The following is a 13226-nucleotide window of genomic DNA, read 5'->3' on the forward strand; positions in this document are numbered from 1 at the left end:
GCTATCTAGCGGGAGAGGGGAGGGAGCGTTGGAGGAACCGGATGAAGACGAGTTTCATCGTGATGATGCTCATCGTGATGACTGCAGCTCTCTTCTATGTGATGGTAGTTTAGATGATCGATATCGACTTGTAATGTGAAGACAAACTCGCGGTCTCGAGACTTGTAATATAATGTTCTATCTTTGTTCGGTCTTTTCAATTCGGAGACTAATATGATGAATTGTATTCGGAGACTAAAATGATGAATTGTATTCAGAGACTAATCTTCTATTGTATTCGATGAATCTGTTGTTGATGTGTGCTGTCTATATTTTGTCCAATTATACATTTTGTAACCTGTGCAAAAAATAGAAAATTAAAAAATAAAAAAAACCTAATATTCATACTAATGGCGCATCACATCATAGTACGCCATTAGTATGCCAGAGGATACTAATGGCGCATCACTAAACAGTGCGCCATTAGTATGCCGAAGTTACTAATGGCGCATCCCGTTGTTGTGCGCCATTAGTATGCCAAAGCACCTGGGTATAGATGGCCCCCTGGGAGGCATACTAATGGCGCACTGTTGTATATACTAATGGCGCATCTGGGGTGCACCATTAGTATACCAGATACTAATGGCGCACCAGTGGTGCGCCATTAGTAAAATATACTAATGGCGTGCTACTAATGGCGCACCACTAATGCGCCATTAATGGCCAAATTAGTTGCGCCATTAGTAGGCCTTTTCCTAGTAGTGAGAGAGAGAGAGAGACGAATATGACGTCACGACAAGAGATTCCATTCCCTTGAGTGTGTATATGCAAGGGGGGAGGGAATAGAGGCACCAGGAGAAATTTTCTCTGTGTGTGGTGTTTGTGTTGGTATGTGTGGGTGTGAGAAGATAATGAGACGTGGGGGCAGAGGGTGTGTCACCGTGTGAGGTCCGGTGGGTCGAGGTGAGGCCCTTTGTTCGGTTCCGTCCTGCGCCGCATTGGTCGGCCCGTGACGCATTTAGGAAGACCCATGGATGACTAGTCGTACAAGACAAAGATAGCAGAATTGTGAAGGACTCTGTGTCCACTGACAAAGCCGGCTAGGATTTGTAACCCTAGGTTCTCGGACTAAGGTAACCCCTTTATCTCTGATATTACTATTCATCCAACCTAACTTTAAGGGGCATCCTACAGAATGCTCTACTAGAATCATACTCATCGATTAGGAAGAGAGGTGTGAGACAATGCGTGAGAGACAGGCGTAAAGATATTGTGCGTACATGAGACACGTAGGCAGGTCCATGTATATAGAAAGGGTCGATGAGGATTGTGCGTGTGTATGTTTGCAAGAGGAAGAGTGCTTGTGATAAAGGTTAGTGAAAACAGTTGTAAATGGTTACGAGAGGGAGGGAGGGTTATATCTAGAGCATGTGTGCGAGAAAGACACCTCGGGAGAGAGTGTGTGAGCATGTGTGAGAGACCACCGATGGAGAGTGAAACTACACGTAAAAGACTGCTCTACACATTGATTAAAGATATAAATTGTATCCAAATATTAGGATGGGATCATGATATTTGCAATCCACGTAAGGAGCGGTCATTGATCCATTAGACATCTAGATTCTATCGAATTTGAGCATGTCTATGTTATTATTCGACACAATTGATCCACATAATTAGTATTTTGAACTCCAGACAATGCATCGCTTTAGCAATCGAATATAATCGTGAGTATAGTTCATGTTGTGTGTGTAAAGCACATTATACATACGAAAGTTACACAATGGACATTATAAATAGCTACCTATGAACTAGCATACATTTGAATTCAACTTAAGGTGGTTTAAAAAAATTGAATTCAACATGAAGTCCATTCAATTATTTGAATTTGATATCATGGCATTTGTAAACCATACCTAAATTATGGGGGCACCAATCTTTGCTCTGATTTTGTACATAATAGCATATGTAGTCATGTACAAAATAGATTCAAATTTAGCTCCTCCATTCCAAAATAATCGTAGTTATAGGATTTTCAAGTGTCAAAATTTCAAAAAGAAGCGGATAATTTAATGAGGTTTTCAAACATACAAGGTCAAATATAACGTTGTCTATTTAGGTCAATCCTCATAGTTCAAGAATACTCTAAACGTGAATGCTTGTGTTTCAAAATTTCGAAAGAAGCGCCAAAAGAGCCTCTACTCGCCCGAAACCGCGTGAGACCAATGTTTGGTAGTACAAGGAAATTACTTTTCTAATAACTCCGACCCGTGAAACCTACCGGCCAGACGTCCAAAGGTCTAAACCGGGGTAAGTTTGTAGCTTCATCTAGACGCCACGCAACCGCATCCGAAAAACATTCATACACAATGGCCGCCTAAGCACATATGCGCGCGGCCGAAATCGCTCCCGCCCACTATTTGGAACACCTGGGATTACCATCCTACCCCCAACCCGCATTAGGTCCGAAATTTAAGAGGGGGCAAAGTTTGTACTTTCCCCAAATTTCAAACAAGCGCGTCCCATTTCTGTTCAAAAAAGCCAAAAACAAGCGCGTCCCAAACCGAAACATGGTTCCCCCCACCCGTCCGATTCCCCATTCGTACTCCGTGGGCGCCAAAACTACCTCTCCACCAGCCGTGAAACCCCGGCGTCCTCCGTCTGCCACCCCATCCCACCCATCAACCGCCGCCCTCCTCCATCACGCTAGAGCCGATACCCCGACATCGTCGTCCACCGCAACCTCAACCGCAACGCCCTCCACGACTAGTAGTTGAAGCCGAGGCTGAGTCGTCCGTACCCGAGCCAGTTCAACCACGTCGTCCTGCGCCTCACCGTTGCCGCTCCAACTTCACCACCCTCCACCGCACCGGAGCTGTTCCTGCTACGCCGTCCTTCGCCGCCTCGGATCTGCTTCCCCTCCGCCGACATACGGCCACGGCAACACAGTCAACAATTTGGCCATGGGTTCGTCCAAGCCTGCACCCTCCAGAACATCGGTTTCCCCGGTAAAAAGAAGAAGATCAGCGCGACATGTGGAGGTGACCACACCGGCAACCGAAAAAGGTACTCCGAATCCCTTATTCATGCAAATCTTACGTCTCTGCTTGCACGGTATTCATCCCACAGAAGACATTAGTTGACCGCTTCTTGATACTAGATGTTCCTAGTAACTCGCGATGCACAAGGTTTCTCCTCATATACTATTTCACCTTAGCTAGAGGTCCGTCGCCCCCCTGAATTTCAATTTTTGGCCAGTTGATTCCCAATTAACGGAAGCATTCCCCGGCATAACAGGCGCTAGTACGCCTATCACGCCGGGGAAGCAGCGCCTTGGTGTTTATCTTAGGGGCGTGTGCGGCCTAGAGCTGCTGGCGCCCGATCTGGAGGTCGGACGGGATTAAAGGGATGGCCTGGGGGCGCTGCCAAGCACGGCGGTGGTGTGAGGTCGATGGGAGGGCGGGCCGGCGGAGGCAGGGGTCTGGGCCGGTGGTCGCTGGCGGTTCGAGAAAGATCGTCAACAGTGACTGGTGGGAGGTAGACGAAGGCCATCTGCCCGTTCCTTATAGATCGGACGGTTCATTAAAAAATTGACTGACCTATTTATTTTCAGTCGACTGTTATCTTAGATATGACCACATGTGGTGGTGTGCTGGAGGAGTACCTACATTTCCTGTGCTCATATATTACAAAATCATACGGAGTAGAATCTAATTGTGTTTGCCATGCAATGTTGTAGAGCTATCATATGTCTCCTGTCATTTATTTTTCAGCCACCTACTATCTGCTACTTTTACAGTGCACTAGTTCTACACACACTTCACCCTTACTCTCACTATTGTGTTTTTATGCAATGGTATTTCAGACTCTGCTGCCATGAGAGAAGCCAAAACGAAAAGAGAGAAGTCGCTCCAGCTTCGTATGCGGGTAGGCAAGACACGTTACAGCGCTATAAAGGGTGCAGTGTCAGCAGATGGAGACGGTAAACGTAGCTCTGGAGTTGATAACCTCGCTTGCAATGAACCACCATCCCAGGTGCTTGCTTTAACTTCGCGGTGTCATATGTGGTTGCATGTTCCATATGGTGTCTAGCTTGTATTCGAAAGGCCGAAGTTGGTAAGATAAGGAAAGATATTTTTTACATGAACCAGCATCCCGTGAGCACCAGAAGACAAATAGCTAGTCAGGGCACTGGCCGAGCAAGTGACAATCCCAGGAAAGATAGGCATCACCTGGAAGCCAACTAAAAAGCTGCGATGGTGGCGAAGCAGCCCGCCTCCCACCAGGCTCTCAGGTCCTAGATGATCATGCTCACCACTCCAGTCGGATGTCTAGCTTGTATTGCTTCCAATTTGGTTAAATTGCATGTGCTTAGCTTACACATTATACCTTTGAATATGACATGCCTTTCTGTTTTTGGTACATATTAGTACATCTACATATTAACCATGTTCTCACATCAAACTAATGTTCTTGTGTATCCCTCATCAATCACTTACGACGAGGCAGGCAGGCAAGGGGACTACTCCTCATTTAAAGAATGCAGCGTCAGCCTCCCGACATGATTCTCAAGAAACAAAAATGCTAGGTTGAAGATAGGGAACGTAGCTCTGTAGTTGATTACAGCATTTCCCCTACACTAGCATCGCAGGTGCTTGCTCTAACTTGGCAGCGTGATATGTGGTTGCATGTTGCATATGGTGTCTAGATTGTAATTCTTCCAATCTGGTTAAACTGCATGTGCTAGTCTGCTTAGCTTATACATTATACCTGTTAATGTGACATGCCTTCCTGTATTTAGTACATAGTACATCTGTCTATTAAGCATGTCCTTACATAAAACTATTGTTTTTTTTGTATCCCGCATCAATCAACATGACGAGACACCTTTAGTATATGCAGTGCGATATTAGTTGCATCTTTCATATGATTTATAGCATGTGCTGCTTCTAATTTGTTGAAATTCCATTTATGATGGGACGCTTTTAACTTGGCAGAGTCATATTGGTTGCATCTTTCATGTGGTGTCTAGCTTGCATTGCTTCTTATTTGCTGGAATGGTTTCTGCTTAGTTTACACAAACAGTTGTGAACATGCCATGCCGTCCTTTTTTCGTACATATTCCATCCTGGTATCATGTGTTTGCCTTACATCAAAGTAGTGATTGTCAGTATCATGCATGAATGAGTTCTGAAGAGAGAATTTTATTGCTTTTTCTTGTCGGTTTTACTTGACAATTCAAAATCAATAAAGCGGAAGGAAGTTAGCAAGGCAGCGGATAAAGGTGCTCCTTCCGAACGGAGGGCCTCTACAGTTTCTACTCCTCCACACCCCCAAGATGATTTCCAAGACAACACATGCATAGACACTCAACAAAGCTGTGTTTATGATGAGCACGTCTCCCCTAGTGCAGCATCACCGGTGCTCCCTCTAACTTGGCACTGTTATATGTGGTTGCATGTTATGTGTGATGTCTAGCTTGTATTGCTTCTAATTTTGTTGAATTCCATCTGCTTACTTTACACATTATACTTGAATAAGACACGTGTTCCTGTTTCTAGAACATACAATATCTGTCTATCACACCATGTTCTTACATCAAATTACTACTGTTGTGTAACCTGCAACAATCACTTATCATAAGACACGTTTGACTTCGGAGTGTGATATAGGTTACATCTCACATTCTTTTCTAGCTTGTACTACTAATTTGTTGAAATGGCACTTATGACGAGACAGTTTTAACTTGGTAGAGTGATATTCGTTGCATCTTTCATATGGTGTCTAGCTTTCATTGCTTCTAATTTGTTGAAATGCCTTCTCCTTAGTTTACACATCATAAGCTGTGAATATGCAATCTGTGAATATGCAATGGCACTAATGACGAGAGACCTCTAACATGGTAGTGTGATGTTGTTTGCATCTTGCATATGATTTATTTCTTGTACTGCTTCACATTTGTTTAAACGCCATTTATGATGAGACACTGTTAACTTGGCAGAGCGATATTTGTAGCATCTTTCATATGGTGTCTACCTTCCATTGCATTGCTTCTAATTTGGTGAAATGTCTTCTTCTTAGTTTACACATCATAGTTCTGGTTATCTCTTCCGTCCTGTTTTTCATACATATTACATCCTCCTATCATGTGGTTGTCTAACATCAAAGTTCAGTTCGTCTGCATCACGCATCAATTTGTTCTGAAGAACTAAATTGTTATTCGTTTTTCTTGTCGGCTTGACTTAACATGGCACAGAGAAAGAGGAAGAAACACAGAATGGCAGGGAATGAGAAGCGGATGAATCCTGCAGATTCTGCTGGTACTGATGGTGCAATAGAAGGTCAAAGTCCAGCGGAAAATTCTACAAACACGGCATCCCATGCTACACGAGTTGCAAAAAAAGCCAAACAGAAACAAATAGCTGCCACCAAACAAGCAGAGACAGCCCTAGTTCTTGCAACACCTACCACAGTACTACCAGCTGCACGACTTACTCGTGCGTCAACTGAGCTAGCAGCACGTTCCCAAGCTCCCTTGCCACCTGACACTACTTCCCAAGCACTCTTGACACAAGACGAGTTGGCAATATCAGATGAACCTTGTGAGCTTCAACAGCAAGAAGGTAGTTGCTGGAGTCAAGTTACAGTTGCATGCTTCTTTATATGTAGTCTCACAGTTTGATGTACACTAACACTTCCTATGTTCGTTGTTGGACTAGCACCTAGGCGCAAGAGGAAACAAACATCAGGGATAATGCTCGATAGGTTAACTAAATCTAGAGGAGGAAGAATGGAGATCCGTTTTGAGGCAGGTTTAAAAAGGCCACGTGATGCTACAGAGTCAGCCAAGTTAGTATCAGAGGCAGCGGTTGCCGTTAGGTGTCATGTACGTATCCTCCCAACATGGATTCAGTACAGGAATGACAAAGACGAAACCCAGTTCAACACCTTCCTCGACCATTTATCTGTAAGTATGGTTATGTATGGAAACTAGTAATATCGTCTTGCTCTGTCCCATACTTTCTAGGTTGCTGATAATGAGACTCCCATAATTTTCAACAGATGAGGTTCAAGTTGGATAGCCAAGATGATGCAACCAGACAAGCTTGCACCCATGTTTTCAAGTCTGCTCTGCGACAATATCGGTATAACTTGAGGAAAACTCACTTTGAAGGCAAGGCTAACAGTGAACTTTCCCAAACATCTCCAGTGGAAAATATATCGGATGAAGACTGGAGGGGCCTTGTTAAACACTGGTCTGATCCGAAGTATCAGGTACATTATATATATGTGATCAGATCACATGTTGAAGTCCTATTTACGCATGTGCCACACAAATCTATCTTCTTGTAGGTGAACTGTTCAAAGAACAAGGCCAACCGTACGAAAGTGAAATTCCAACAGACGACAGGATCTCGTAGCTATATTGCACACTGCGAGGCTCTTGTAATTAGCTGTTGTTTCACTCTTTTCGCTGTACCATATTATCAGATCTATATTGACTTGTTCGAAATGCAGAGGAAAGCCCGCAAGGACCAAAAAGTACCTGAACCAAATGCTGTGGAAATCTTCAAGGACTGTCACACCAGCAAGAAGAAGGGCATGACTACACCAGTCAAAGCCGCTGTTGTAAGTCCTTAATCCTCATGCCTTTTAACTACTACTTACTCTGACTTGTGCCTTGAACTGCATGGTTTGCAGCCAATGTCTATTACTCTTTTCAATTTTATACACAATTGTCTTAGCGTATCATTGCACCTTACAAGGTTTAAAAGAGAGGAGTGATGTTCCTTTGATCTTGACCCGTAATCTAGTTCCGTGCTGGACTTGCCCACACAACGTTACAATTGCATGTTTGTCTGTTCTCAGTTGTTTTGTGATATGAATGATGTCATACTATGCTTACCGTATTATAAACTTCGTCTCTTTATCCTTAGCCCTCAATACAATGTGAAGAAATAGACAATACATTAGCGATGGTACATGGTCATATGTTTGGAACCTGGTTTTATTATGTACTTTGCAATAAAATACAACTAATATTTTACATGGGTTCACCAGAATAAGTTCTGTATATAGACCAAAGCTATTTTGTTTGGTTTTGCTGCCTCCTTAATATCTTCTGTTCTGGTACTACTAATGTAAAACCTCAACTTTTCAGCGAGCTATGGAAAAAATGGTGGAACCGCCACCTTCTGAAGGTGGCGAGGCAACTATAACCGCAATGTCAGCTCTTGCTGCAGTGGGTCAGTACCTGTCCACTAACAGTGCCAAAAGCACGTTCCTGCGTAATACTGGGTTGGTTGTTAAGGCAATATCGTCCAAACTGCCTCATGATCAAGATATGCAAGCTCAAAGCAATGTTGTATCTGCGCTCCAGACACAAGTCCATTCCCTAACAGAGACCCTTTGTGAAACAAGGAGAAACATTGCTCAATGTCGTCAAGATATGCATGGTTTTGAAACCAGACTATCAGACATTTTCTATGTTGTTCAGGAGCCTAGGGGAAATGAAGGCGAGGGTTATGGTGCTCCATCGGACAATACAACATGAAAACGTAACAGTCAAGTCAAATGAACAGAGCTTCTGAACTTCTGGTGGTGCATTTATCTGCTAGACTGTTAAGTTTTATGCCAACCTTTTGTTATATAGTTGTAATTTGTTTTGGTGCGATACAAAATTTATTCTTAACGTGCAGCCACCGGCTGAAGAAAACAGCAAGCCATTTTTGTATAGTGTAGGGTGTTCCCTATATTTGCACTAGTGGCGATCTTTGATGCCGAGTGGATGTAATCTGTGCAATCGCCTTAATAGCCTAGCGTTAGTTTCGGCCTTATTTATTTCCTACTCTTCTTTTTCCCTGGTTTGCTAGTGGCCGCAACTACCATGGGCCATATACGGGCCGTAGGATCCATGGGTCTCCTATGGGCCGTCGATAAATGGGCCTGTAATCGGTGGGCCTCGGGCTGTCGGATAAATGGGTCTACATGGGCCGTAATCGGGCGTAATTGGTATCGCCCTAGCACGGTAACAGGCCGTTAACAGGCCGTAGGACAGCAAAGGCTTAATTCTATCACAGGCATAATGGGTCGTTAATGGGCCAGAATATAGGACGGGCTGGAAACGGCGCAATGGGTTAACAGGCCAGAAACGGGCCGACTCTTGCCATGGGCCTAATTTGGCCCATTAGGGTAACAGGCCAGTAACGAGCCGACTCTTGCCATGGGCCGAATTTGGCCCATTAGGGGAACAGGCCAGTAACGGGCCGACTCTTGCCATGGGCCGAATTTGGCCCATTAGGGGAACAGGCCATTAACGGGCCGGAAGTAATCGAGGGCCGAAAAGGAGCCCAAGAACGTATGGGCCGTCAATAGGCCGAAAGCTAACACGGGCTGGAAACGGCCCATGTAAATCACAGGCCGTCAGCGGGTATAAAGAAAATTATTGTTCATTATGGGCTAGAGTCACCGTGGGCCTGTAAAGGGCCGAAAGATACGAAGGCCTCATATGGGCCGAAAGACGTCGTGGGCCATACATGGGCCGAAAGTGAAATGGACTAGCTTTATATTCGACGGCCCACATGACGTTGTTGGGCCGATTTACTTTAGGGCCTAACGGGCCATGAGTTAACGGGCCGTAAAATGGGCTATTTGCGAAGAGACCGTTAACAGGCTTTCATGGGCGGCCCGTTAACTTTTGACCAAGTCAAACGGGCCGCCTTTGTAAGCTAAATGGGCCAGTGGTGGGCCGTGGCATGTGTCGACATATCATAGGCGCCTATCTGACCCACTGGCGAGCTGACACGTGTTTCATCCGGCCAATAAGAATTTTACACGTGGAAATTTCCCATTGGTCGGGGCTGTTAACGGGTTATCGGATCCAAAACCCGACCTGATAGCTTAACGGCGTTCTGTTATGGTGGATGCCACGTGTCGGTCACCCTTGACGAAAGCACTTCTGTGACGCGCGATTTATCGTCATGGAAGTGGACACTTCCATGATGATATTTTTGGTAATGTCATGGAACACTTCTACGACAGCACAGGTATGACTATCTTGATTCTGTCATAAAATCGTCATGGATGTACATGCATGACAAAAAACGCGACCTACTGTGACAAACACGTATCATCACGGAAGTGTATTTTTTTACTAGTGTCTCCTTTATATAAATCGGACAGTATCTTCACTAGAGCAGCGACGGAGTCCGGCCCCTTACGACCGCAGCGGGTAGCATCGTCTTCTCCATTGAAGTGCCACATGGGTTGTCCCCAATATTGAAGTGGATGCACCCCCCGCATTATACATATTGACATAACCTCGATTATTGTCAGTCCTGATTGAGCCAACGTTTTTATCCGGCCCATCAGGTAAAGGACTTCTCCGTTATCTTCCTCCTAGGGGGCTCCGAGGGCGCCAGCTACGGCGTATCTTCAAGGGAGCGTTGTCGAACTCAGGAAGGCCCATCCGAATAGGGTCTGGAAGGGGGACGTCCTCCATATAAAACCACTCCGAAGGCCAGTCCTCAGATGTCTTCTTCGGAGTACCGGACAGGTATCCGGTCCCGGTGATGCGCCATATTTCGGCTCCGCCCACTTGGTATATGGACCCCTCCTGTGTGCGGGGTACAAGGCAGAATAGCCTCTTCCATAGCTCGAAATGAGCGTCGCAGCCCAGAAACAGCTCGCAAAGGGCGACATAGTCGGCGATGTGTAATATGGAGGCGGGAGTAAAATTATGCACCTGGAGGCCATAGAACTCCAGGAGCCCTCGGAGGAACGGATGAATTGGAAATCCAAGCCCTCTTAATAAGTAAGGGACAAGGCATACCCGCTCCCCCATGGATGGGTTGGGAAAGCTCTCCGCTTGCTCCCCGCCATTGTAGGTGGCGAGCCCGGCTCGAACGGGGACCATATACGCTGGAGGGAGAAATCCCTGGGTCTGTAACTCTACTAATTGGCTGTGGGGGATGGAACACTTCTTCCAATTGCCGGGCTTAGGGCTACGGGATCGAGAGAAGGAGCTGCGATGGTCGGCCATGTTGGAATGGATTTTTTCCGGGCGCGCTGCGATGGATACTCGCTGTGGGAGGATGGTGTGATCTGGATCTGAGAATCCCCGTCTCTTTAATAGACGATTTACTCATATGGCTAGGGTGGCAAATGTAAAAATGCCCTGGCTTCTCGCATCCGCTCGACACGTGGAAGATAACCATTATTAGGCACGTAAGCCAAGGAGTGCAATATTTATGGGAAGCCGGACACTACTCAACAGGTACTCAGAATTTGGAGAAGAACCCGCCTTGCAATGCCGAAGACAATCTGCGCGCCGCAGTCATCGCCATTGAAGACTGGTTCGGGGGCTACTGAGGGGGTCCTGGATTAGGGGGTCCTCGGACAGTCGGATTATGTCCTTTGGCCGGACTGTTAGACTATGAAGATACAAGATTGAAGACTTTGACCCGTGTCCGGATGGGACTCTCCTTGGCGTGGAAGGCAAGCTTGGCAATACAGATATGTAGATCTCCTCCCTTGTAACTGACTCTGCGTAACCCTAGCCCCCTCCGGTGTCTATATAAACCGGAGGGTTTAGTCCGTAGGACAACAACAATCATACCATAGGCTAGCTTCTAGGGTTTAGCCTCTACGATCTCGTGGTAGATCAACTCTTGTAATACTCATATCATCAAGATCAATCAAGCAGGAGGTAGGGTATTACCTCCATCGAGAGGGCCCGAACCTGGGTAAACATCGTGTCCCCCGCCTCCTGTTACCATCCACCTTAGACGCACAGTTCGGGACCCCCTACCCGAGATCCGCTGATTTTGACACCCACAAAATGTTTTACATAGTTTCAATGTATGGTTTAATTAGATGCTCTGCAGAGCTATATGTTGTTCAACGAGAACTATGTATGTACTTTGGTTTTAATGTGATGATGAACTTCTATTAATTTGGTCACTTATCTATTCATGTTGTTCTGTAATGGTTTTTGACACACTTAATTATATATAATGCACGCAGATGAACCGGCAATGGATGTACGGTGACAGACACACCTCCGAGTACATTAAGGGCGTGCATAATTTTCTCGAAGTGGCTGAGGCAAACAAGCAGAATGGTTTTATGTGTTGTCCATGCCCTATATGTGGGAATACGAAGTCTTCCTCTGACTCGAAAGCCCTTCACACCCACCTGCTTTATAAGGGTTTCATGCCACACTATAATGTTTGAGTTGGGGAACGTAGTAATTTCAAAAAAATTCCTACGCACACGAAAGATCATGGTGATGCATAGCAACGAGAGGGGAGAGTGTCGTCTACGTACCCTCGTAGACCATAAGCAGAAGCGTTATAACAACGCGGTTGATGTAGTCGTACGTCTTCATGATCGATCGATCCTTAGCACCGAACGTACGGCACCTCCGCGTTCAGCACACGTTCAGCTCGGTGACGTCCCGCGAACTCACGATCTAGTAGAGCTTCCAGGAAGAGCTTCGTCAGCACGACGGCGTGGTGACGGTGATGATGATGCTACCGACGCAGGGCTTCGCCTAAGCACCGCTACGATATGACCGAGGTGGATTTTGGTGGAGGGGGCACCGCACACGGCTAAGAGATCAACAGATCAATTGTTGTGTCTATGGGGTGCCCCCTGCCCCCGTATATAAAGGAGCTAGGGGGGAGGCGGCCGACCAAGGAGGAGGGCGCGCCAAGGGGGAGTCCTACTCCCACCGGGAGTAGGACTCCTCCTTTCCTAGTAGGAGTACGAGAAGGGGGAAGGAGGAGAGAGAGGGGAAGGAAAGGGGGCGCCGCCCCCCTCCTTGTCCAATTCGGACTAGAGGAGGAGGGGGCGCGCGGCCTGCCCTGGCCGCCCCTCCTCTTCTCCACTAAGGCCCATTAGGCCCAATATACTCCCTAGGGGGTTCCGGTAACCCCCCCCCCCCCCGCCCTGGTACTCCGGTATATGTCCGAAACCTCCCGAAACACTTCCGGTGTCCAAACATAATTGTCCAATATATCAATCTTTATGTCTCGGCCATTTCGAGACTCCTCGTCATGTCTGTGATCATATCCGGGACTCCAAACTACCTTCGGTACATCAAAACTCAAAAACTCATAATACCGATCTTCACAGAACTTTAAGCGTGCGGACCCTACGGGTTCGAGAACTATGTAGACACGACCGAGACATGTCTCCAATCAACAACCAATAGCGGAACCTGGATGATCATATTGGTTCCTACA

The sequence above is a fragment of the Triticum aestivum genome, chromosome 3D (genome assembly GCF_018294505.1).
Source record: "Triticum aestivum cultivar Chinese Spring chromosome 3D, IWGSC CS RefSeq v2.1, whole genome shotgun sequence".
NCBI classification, from domain to species: Eukaryota; Viridiplantae; Streptophyta; class Magnoliopsida; order Poales; family Poaceae; genus Triticum; species Triticum aestivum.